Consider the following 10244-nt stretch of genomic DNA (forward strand, 5'->3'; position numbering starts at 1 on the left):
AGCTGCGGGGAGGAAGGCGTTGGTTGGTCCTACTGATCGACCACAGAAGATAAATTTTTCTAACCACATATTCAAGAATGTGGCATGTTCCCTCTAGTTAAGTGTCCCAGTCTTCTGGTATTCTTGAATGTATCTTGTCCAACCGCCGATGTTGCGGGTATTCACCCTATATTCAGATTTTCTACCATAAATGGAGCCTTCATCGGCAGTTGAAATATCCAAGCCAGTGAGCATGTGGACATCGGCAAGTGTAGGAGTAGCTGGGCCATGTCCAAACATAAAAGTGTTTGTTGTGTCTGACCAGAAGTAAGCAGCTGCAATCATCATCGATTCATTCTTCTGCATATCGGCAATAGATAACCTAATGCATTGGTCTAACTTCCGTTCTGCCTAGTATACTTGCATCGATCTATTAACCCTCAAGTACCAATCTTTCCACCCTTTGGTGGTTTTGGGCCAAGATCGGAATGTGTCTTTCCATAAATTCAGAGAGAAATTTTGGGCTCTAAAGGGGATTCTGTTAACCTCTGCATTAATCAGATCGGTTGGATCTGGGTTGCCCATTGGTCCTAGGCATTGGACATGTGGCTGATCGGTTGGAATAACTAATTTGTTGCGTAGTTCCTAAGTTTGAAGGATCTGGAGAACAAAAGAAAGGAAAAATCACCAACTGTATGGATTTGCAAAAACTAGGGGAATCAAAGTAAAGGTAATGGAAGTGGAGCGAACCGCGAGGACGTCGAAGTTGATTGCCATTATCTTGAGGAAGATGAGGGCACGAGCCGGAGACTTGAGGTAACGCTGGAGAAGGGTTCTTGTTGGTTGAGGTCATGCAGTGGTTTGTCGGAGTCGCCGCCGGAAAGAGAAAATGTCAAAGATTGGAGTCTGAGGGTAGAAGACGAGTGTTCTGGAGGAATCTATTTATAAGCCGCTTGGAGTAGGGGTATTTTGGACTTATCTCTATGCCGCGCGCATGTAGGTCGAAGTGGTTCAGATGGATATGGTAACTGTTCGCACGATAATCAGGGGATTGTACAGATGGGTTGATGGCAAGTAATCATGACTTGGAAGAGATATCGGTACAGGATATTTTAATTCTGAAAATGACAGCATTATCATGTTAAGATCTTGCCGATGGGTTATTGTTTCGGTATCTTAACCATAATCAAGGCAAGAGTGGTTGGCGATTATGCGATATTTACTGAAGTGCGTGAATCAGGATTAGATTTGATTGGATTTGATAACAAATCAGGTTTTGGCTTGGAGAATGAGTTACGGTAATCTGGAGTAAATTTCGGAGCATTAATGGTTTTATACTCCGAAATTGGGGGGCATGTGTTGACACCGTTTTTTGCACGTGTTAAAATGATCAGAGTGGACTAATCGGCAAGGGGAAAGTTACTGTATACTTTGATAGCCGATGAAAGCCAGCTTGTAAAGATGGTTGCTGATAGCTGGTGATGCCGATGAAGGGAGGCTTGAAGACTACTGCCGATGAAACAGGGAGTATGCCGATGAAGGAAGACTTGAGGACTACTGCCGATGAAACAGGGAGTATGCCGATGAAGGAAGACTTGAGGACTACTGCCGATGAAACAAGGAGTATGCTGATGAGGGAAGACTTGAAGACTATTGCTGATGAAACAGGGGGTATGCCGATGGGAAGGAGGACGGTGAGATTTCCATCGTAATTGAGGCGGACAGGGAAATAGATAGGAGTTAATTTCCTTTTCTATATTTGTTAGAGTATGATTCATGTAAGAGTCACGTGTTTCCTTAGATATGGGCTTGGTGTCCTAGTTGTGTTTGGTTGTGTCTCTTTAGATCAGGGTATAAATATGGAGTGAGGGGCAATGTAATTAGATATATCAATCAATATCAAAACCAATTTTTACTCCCATTTGCATCTACTTACTTTTCGGCGACTTCGTCAATTTGCATTATTTTCTCTTTACGAGTTCTCATTGATTCGGCGAGCTGCATCGCTTCAGTGCGACCTTCGGCGATCCTCGAGTTCCGCGTGAGTACCTCTTGGCCGTGACTTCTGGGCGTATCGCTGTTGTCAGGACCAAAGTGCTCGTATCTTCATCCTTGTCGATTAACAGGTCAAATCGACTGGCACGCCTTGGATATCGATTCGGGTATTAGCCCTTTGTGTTTGCAGATCCACTTTTGCATCAACATGTGGAAAGGCGCGGCATCACCCCGAAGTTGCGACTGGTCGAGCTCTAGGAGCTCTAGGGTGTTAGCGTAGGGGATGTTGAGGCCACTGCCTCCATCCATCAACACCTTGGTGAGCCAAGTGTTGCGGATGATCAGGTCAACAACAAGTGGGTACTGCCCTGGGTTCGAGACATAATCATGGCGGTCATCCTGATCAAAGGTGATCACCGTCCGAGACCAGTTGAGGTACCAGGGAGCGGCCACCCTCACTGAGAAGACCTCTCGACACTCCCTCTTTCGCTGGCGTGTAATGAGGCACACTGAAGGCCCGCCCAAGATCATGAAGGCATTATGCACCTTGGGGAACCCGTCGTCCTTATCGTTGTCCCTATCGCCGGCGTCCCTCATCTTGGCATCGTCGCTGGGGAGCCCGAGCTTAGCATAGTAACGCCGGAGCATGGTGCACTCTTCGAGGGTGTGCTTCACTGGGCCCTGGTGGTAAGGGTAGGGTTTCTTAAGCATATTGTCGAAGAGCCCGGGGCCTCTGGGGCCTCGGGGATTCTTGCGATCTATGGCCACAACTAGACCAGCCTCGAGGACCTCCAGCTTCCCTTGGTGACCCTTTTTCTTTTTCTTGGGGAGGTGGGGAGCCGAGGCCTCGGGGGCCTCGTCCCTCCACTTCCCCTTGGCGTCGCTGTCGGGGAAGATGGCCCCAATAGCCTCTTCACCCGAGGCAAAGTTGGTGGCGATGTCGAGGAGCGCGGCCGCCGAGGTTGGCACGTTCCGGCCTAACTCTCGGACCAGGTCTCGGCAGGTGGTGCCGGAGAGGAAAGCCTAGACAATTTCCGAGTCACCGACGCTTGGCAACTCGGTGCATTGCTTGGAGAAGTGTCGGATGAAGTCTCGGAGAGACTCATCCGGCCCCTAGCGACAACTCTTAAGGTCCCAGGAGTTCCTAGGGCGCACGTATGTGGCCTAGAAATTCCCGACGAAGACCTTTACCAAGTCGCGCCAGTTGTGGATCTGCGAGGGAGGGAGGTGTTCGAGCCAGGCTCACACCGAGTCTAACAGGAACAACAGGAGGTTGCGGATGATGAGCAGGTCATTGTTCGCGCCACCTAGCTGACAAGCTAGGCGATAATTGGCTAGCCAAAGTTCAGGATTGGTCTCGCCGCTGTACTTCGTGAGGTTGGCCAGTTGCCGAAATCGGGCCAGGAAATGAGCAGCGCGGATAGCTCTGCTAAAGACTTGAGGGCCAGGTGGCCCAGGAGAAGGACTGTGGTCCTCTCGACTGTCGTAGCGGCCACCTCGGTGCGGATGGTAGCCTTGGGTGGGCCCCTCGTTGTCGTGGCGCCGTCGCCTGCTGGCCACATCGTGGTCGCCTTGTGCCTCGCGTCGGTCATCGAGGCGGTCGTGCACTGAGGGGACCCTATTGGCCGTCGGTGCCTAAGCGGGCTCGGGACGAACCGAGGCCTCCTTATCCTACCGAGGCAGTGCCGTGGGAAGTTCCGAGGTGCCTCTACGCCGTCGAGAGGTAGAACTTTTGGCCTGCTGCACCGCGGCAGTCTCAAGGAGGTCTCGAAGCTCACCGTGGGCCCGTCGCCCCTTCGTGGTAGAGGGCTCGGGCATCGTTCAGAGTAGCATTGCTGCCGCCGTGATGTTCTGGCTAGCGTGGTTGAAGATAGGGGGTTGCTTGCCCCCTTCGTCATTGTTGATGCGACGGTTGACGTCATGAGCCCTCCGTCGGGCTGCTCCGCCGTCACCATGACCCTGCTGCTCTTGCTCGAGAGTGTCTTGGAGCTACTGCAGAAGGAGTTGGTCTTGTTCGACCTTGGCTTAAAGCTCATGGAGCTGCTCTAGGTCTAGACGTCGAAGTTCCTCATGGGTAGGGTTCTCATTCCGTGCCACCAGGGGCTCGATGCGTGGAGGCATGGCGTTGCCTGCCCCTTCGCGGCACGGGGAGCGGTTGCCTACCCCTTTGTCATCATCACTCGCTCTTGGCATCCCGAGCCTGATGTGGAAACACTCACGAGTGGGGTCATAAGTGTCTTCGTTGTCGGAGTCGAAGTAGCCGAAGCAGTAGTCGCTCGCGGCCAAGAAGCGACGCGTGGCTTCAGGGTCGCAAAGCCCAGAGAAGTTCGCTTTGGCCCATGCCTCGTCCTCCTCCGAGGAGTCGGCGCAGGTGTGGGTCAAGGTTGTGGAGTCGAGGTCGAGGGCGAAGCGTTGGTGGTGTCCTAAAGGCTCCATGTGTGCAGAAGCGTAGGTAGAAGCATAGGCGGCGGAGGTATTGCCAAACCCGAAAGGGTACGGGGATGGTGCCATCGCCAGGCTTTGCTCCACTAGAGTCGACTCCTTAGGAGGTGGTAGGGCAGAGCTTGATGACGGGGCGTCGCTGCACGCCACCGGCATCTTTCCCTTGCCCAGGCTTAAGCTGGACAGGTCCCCAACCAGGGACTCTGTACCAATAGCCGGGCATGGGGTACCAGCAGAGCGTGGTGCATCGCCCTAAGCTTGCACGGTGTCGGGGTGGTCCTGCCCGCATCGTGCCTGGCGAGCGTGACGAGAGCGGTGGCCTAGGCGCCGTCAGCGCCTAGGCTACTGGTGCATGACATTGTCGCTGATCGGTGGGGCTCTGGGTGTGAGGAGTACCATATCGTACTCACATCCTAGAGACATGAACTCTAGGCTCCCAAACCAGATCACCGTGCTGAGACACAGTGGTCGTACGGGGTCTGCCATCCGGAACTTGTTAGGATGACGAAGCTAACACGTAGTAGAGCCCCTACCTAGCACGCCAACTATTGGTGTTTTGGACCGGCCAGCCCTCAACCAACTAGTGAAAATGTACTGCATGCCCCTAATCCCTGATGGTGATGCAAAGAGACACAAGGTTTATACTAGTTTAGGTGATAGATGCCCTACGTCCAGTCTGAGAGATCGATCTTGTATTTCTTGCACCGAGGTGCTTGTAGTAGGGGGGGTACAAGCAGGGCAAAAGAGGGAGCTAGTCCTAGATCTCTGCGTGGAGCGGTGTGGGTTGCTTGAGATGTTGATCTCAGGCAGCGGGGAAGCGTGCGTATTACAGAGTGTTGAGCGTGTGTTTGTCTGATCGTCTACACGTGAGTTCATGAACCCATGAGCTCGTGTGCTCGTTTCTCATGAGTATCTATCTATGTTCCTCTGTCTCTAGAAACAGCCCCGGTCTCTCCCTTTTATAGTTGAAGGGGGGACAGGGGTGATACATGTGTTCGCTACGCAGCGTCCTATGAGCGGAGGTGGCATTTCTGAGCCCTATAGTTTGCCACTATGGCGGCATGGTCGACAGAGCGGTCTTGTCCTTGATGCACTAGAGCGACGCGCCAGTCACGACCGATCCTGTACGATGTGGGAGCTCCAGTGATAGCTTGAAGTAGGGCATGGCGGACGATGTGCCGGTCGCTGTATGTCGACAGCGTAGAGAGCCTAGGCTTAGTCGGTGCAGAGGCCAAACCATCGTGGATGGCTTGGCGGGCATGAATCCCGAGGCTACCGAGACCCTGAAGCGGATTGCTGAGGCTTGGAGGGAGCAGTTGATCCTATACACTGATTCTGAGGCTATAGGCACCCGGACTTGACTCCCCACGCCGCGTTGTCCTCGGAGCAGGGGTTAGGTAGCACAGTGCAGTACGGGTGTCAGTCGTGGGCACAGTGCCAAGCACAGCGGCCGGTAACCCCTGCCCCATCCCATCCCGGACGGCATGGTGTTGAGGTGACTCCCATCTCATCGGTCACTCCGCTATGTCGAGCCGTCGTTCGGCTGACGTCGCGGGAGTGGTTTGTCACGTTAGTTGGACATGACGTTCTGTCAGGGAAATCGGTCGAGGCAGAGGCGATGGGGTTATTGCTGAGCCAGCCTTGAGCGAGGCAGAGAATTGGTACCTCGTCCGAGGCCTTACGTGCGAGGCCTCGAGCGAGACGGAGAATCTATTCCCCGCCCGAGGCCTTACGTGCGAGGCCTCGAGCGAGATGGAGAATCAGTTCCCCGTCCGAGGCCTTACGTGCGGGGCCTCGAGCGAGACAGAGAATTGGTACTCCGTCCGAGGCCTTACGTGTGGGGCCTCGAGCGAGGCAGAGAATCATTAGCCTCGGACAAGGTGGGGTTTTGCCGGTGGTTGTCCTTTGGCTTCGATTTTTGCAGGGTCTAAGCGATTTTTTCAGTTCTTGCTTAGGGGACCCCTTTTTATGGTACCCGACAGGTGTCTTCTCCATCATGGGGTGACAATAGAGTCGGCTGCTATAATAGTAAGCTGTGTTGATTGCTTCGGCCCAAAATAAATGACTCACATTGTACTCACTCAACATTGATCTTGCCATATCAATCAAAGTTCTATTCTTCCTTTCAACTATGCTATTTGATTGAGGAGTGTACTTAGCCAAAAATTGATGTCTAATTCCAAATTCATCACACAACTCATCAATTCTAGTGTTCTTGAATTCACTACCATTGTCACTTCTAACTTTCTTGATGGTTGTTTCAAACTCATTGTGAATGCCCTTGATAAATGATTTGAATGTTGCAAACACATCACTCTTGTCAACAAGAAAGAATACCCATGTGTATCTAGTGAAATCATCCACAATCACAAATCCATATTTGTTTCCACCAATGCTTGTGTATGTGGTTGGTCCAAACAAGTCCATGTGCATCAACTCAAATGCCTTAGATGTGCTCATCATGCTCTTCTTAGGATATGTGTTACCAACTTGTTTTCCGGCTTGACATGCACTACATAGCTTATCCTTCTCAAATGTGACATCTTTCAAGACTCTAACTAAGTCATGCTTAATCAACTTGTTCAATTGTTTTATTCCAACATGACCAAGTCTTCTATGCTATAACCAACCCATGCTAGACTTAGTGATCAAATATGTTGTCAATTGAGCTTCTCTAGCATCGAAATCAACCAAGTATAGATTTCATATCTAAATCCTTTAAATATCAAGTTAGAGCCATCTACACTTATAATATCTACATCATCCACACCAAATATGCACTTGAAACCAAGATCACACAATTGAGCTACCGACAAAAGGTTGAAGTTCAAGCTCTCTACTAGTAGCACATTGGAAATGCTCAAGTCATTGGATATTGCAATCTTACCAAGCCCTTTGACATTGCCTTTGCCATTGTCACCAAATGTGATACTATCAATCCTATTGCTCTTGTTTTCATTGATTGAATTGAACATTCTTGGATCACCGGTTATGTGTTGTGTGCACCCACTATCCAGCACCCAATGCCTTCCTCTGGCTTTATAATTGACCTATAAAAGAAGATTAATTCTTTTTAGGTACCCAAACTTACTTGAGTCCTTGAAGGTTAGTTACCAAGGTCTTTGATACCCAAATGGCCTTCTTCTTTGGGCCCACAATTGGTATACCGATGAACTTAGCCTTCACACCATTGGCACCCTTAACAAGCATGTAACAAGAATTAAATTTAATTGAGGATACAATAGGTAGCTTGTTCTTGTTAATCTTGCAATCTTGCAATATAGCTCTACATGCCCAACTTGCTTGCATCTATTGCAAAACCGACCATTGTCCTTCACAAAGTTAACTTTGGGAGTGACAAACGCCGCCTTGCCTTTCTTGGGGGTATAACCTAATCCCTCTTTATTGAGAGAAAACCTTTGGCTGCCTAAGCACTTTAGCAAGCGGGCATCTCCACCATAGGCATTGCCTAAGGCACGAGTGAGCTCATTCACCTCCTTCTTGAGGGTCTCATTTTCCACCATTAATGAGGCATCACAAGTGAGACCATCACTCAAAGGTGAAGTAGAAGTAGTAGTGCTACAAGAAGTGTTAGTGGGAGCAACTATAATGGGCTTAAAAAAGATTCATCAATAAGATCACATGTTAGTCCCACATCAAATGATACAATCACTTGCTCCTTCTTGGCTTCCTCTTTGACTTGCTCGATGAGAGAGGAGTGAGCTTTCTCAGGCTTAGAGTGAGCTTTGCCAAGCTTCTCATGGGCTTCTATTAGGCTCTCATGAGTGGCATTGAGCTCATCAAGGGATTGCTCAAGAAATTTGACTTTCTTGTTCAATTCCTTGCACTCCTTTTCTCTTCACCTCAAAGCAAGTATGCACTTGCTCACACATGTCCATGAGCTCCTCCTTGGAGTACTCATCATCATCATCATCACTCCTACAAGCATCACTTTCACATTTATCATCATCACTCACATCATATTTTACCTTGGTAGGTTTTGCCATGAGGCATGTCGAAGGAGTGTCGAAGATGGAGGGCTTGTTGTTGATGGCGATGCTTGCTAGTGCTTTTTGATAGATTTCTTGCCAGCATCACTAGAGTCATCACTATCCGAAGAGCCATCACTATCCCAAGTGACCACATAGCCCCCACCCTTCTTCTTTTGGAAGGTCATTCTCTTCTCCTTCTTCTCCTTTTCTTTCTTATCCTTCGTGTGCTTCTTCTTCTCATCCTCATCATTGTCACTATTGTAGGGACAATTTGCTACAACATGATCAGGACTCTTGCAATTGTAGCATCTTCTCACATATTCTTTGCTTTTGGTGTGATCTCTTCTCTTTCTTGCACCATAGCCCTTCTTCTTCATGAATTTTCCCATCTTGCGTACAAAGAGGGCGATAGCTTCATCATCAATATCACTAAGATCATCATCATCACTTGATTCTTTCTTGGACTTGCCCTTGTTCATTGGATGATGATGAGCTAGCCTTGAATGCTATACTCTTCTTCTTCTTTTCTTCTTCTTCCTTCTTGTCACCCTTATCATCCCCCTCCCTTTCCACATGGTATGTCTCTTGGGTTATGACATCACCTAGTACTTGGTTAGGGGTAATCTCCTTCAATCCTCCTCTTATGATAAGCAATCTCAACATCTCAAATCTTGGAGGTAAGCACATCAAGAACCGATGAGAGACATCATCATCCTTGCTCTTCTCTCCCAAGGTCTTCAAGTCATTTACAATCACTTGCAACCGATGGAACATTTCCAGAATGCTCTCATCTTCCTTCATCTTGAAGCTTGTCAATTTATCCTTGAGAATGTACAACTTAGCACTCTTCACCGCCGGTGTGCCCTCATATGTTTCCTCCAATCTCCTCCACACCTCATTTGCTCTTTCACATTCCTTGATTTGCTCAAACACCTTGGAATCAATGGCATTGTATATGGTGTTGAGAGCCATGGTATTGCATTGCTTGTTGGTCTTGTCTTGGTTGGTGGGGTCATCGGGATCAACGATAGCATAGTTATTCTCGGTCACCTCCCAAACTTGATTATTGATTGAACCAAGATACATCCTCATATTTCTCTTCCAATAATCATAGCATGTGCCATCAAAGAACGGTGGTTTGCCCCCCACATGGTTGAACACAACTTGAGTCATAATTTGACACCGAGGTTGTTAAGCCTTCAATCAAACGGTGACCATGGCTTCGATACCACTTGAAAGGTCCTAATGTGGCTAGAGGGGGGTGAATAGCCTATTTAAAAAATCTATAAATCAACTAGAGCAATTTGATTAGTATGACAAATAGTGAAATACAAACATGCTCTAGCTCTACAAGGGTTACAAGCCACCTATCCAATAATTCTAGTTGCAATGATTACTAGGCACACAACTTGCAATGTTACTACTCACTAAGAGCTCTCAAACTTGCTACTCTAAAGAGCTCCACTAGATGAACTTAAAATAGCAAAGCAAGCTCTCAATTCTAATTACACTAAAGAGCTTGCCACAACTAGTTTGCAAGAATATAAATGAGTGAGTAGGGTGATTATACTGCCGTGTAGAGGAGTGAACCAATCACACGATGAATACTAAATCAATCACCGGGAGAATACCAAAGGGCAAGAGACAACCAATTTTTCTCCCGAGGTTTACGTGCTAGCCGGCACGCTAGTCCCCGTTGTGTCGACCAACACTTGGCGGTTTGGCGGCTAAGAGGTGTTGCATGAACCTCGTCAACACTATTGGACACCGCAAGAACCTACCCACAAGTGAGGTAACTCTGACACGAGCAATCCACTAGAGTTACCTTTTAGCTCT

The sequence above is a fragment of the Miscanthus floridulus genome, chromosome 19 (genome assembly GCF_019320115.1).
Source record: "Miscanthus floridulus cultivar M001 chromosome 19, ASM1932011v1, whole genome shotgun sequence".
NCBI classification, from domain to species: domain Eukaryota; kingdom Viridiplantae; phylum Streptophyta; class Magnoliopsida; order Poales; family Poaceae; genus Miscanthus; species Miscanthus floridulus.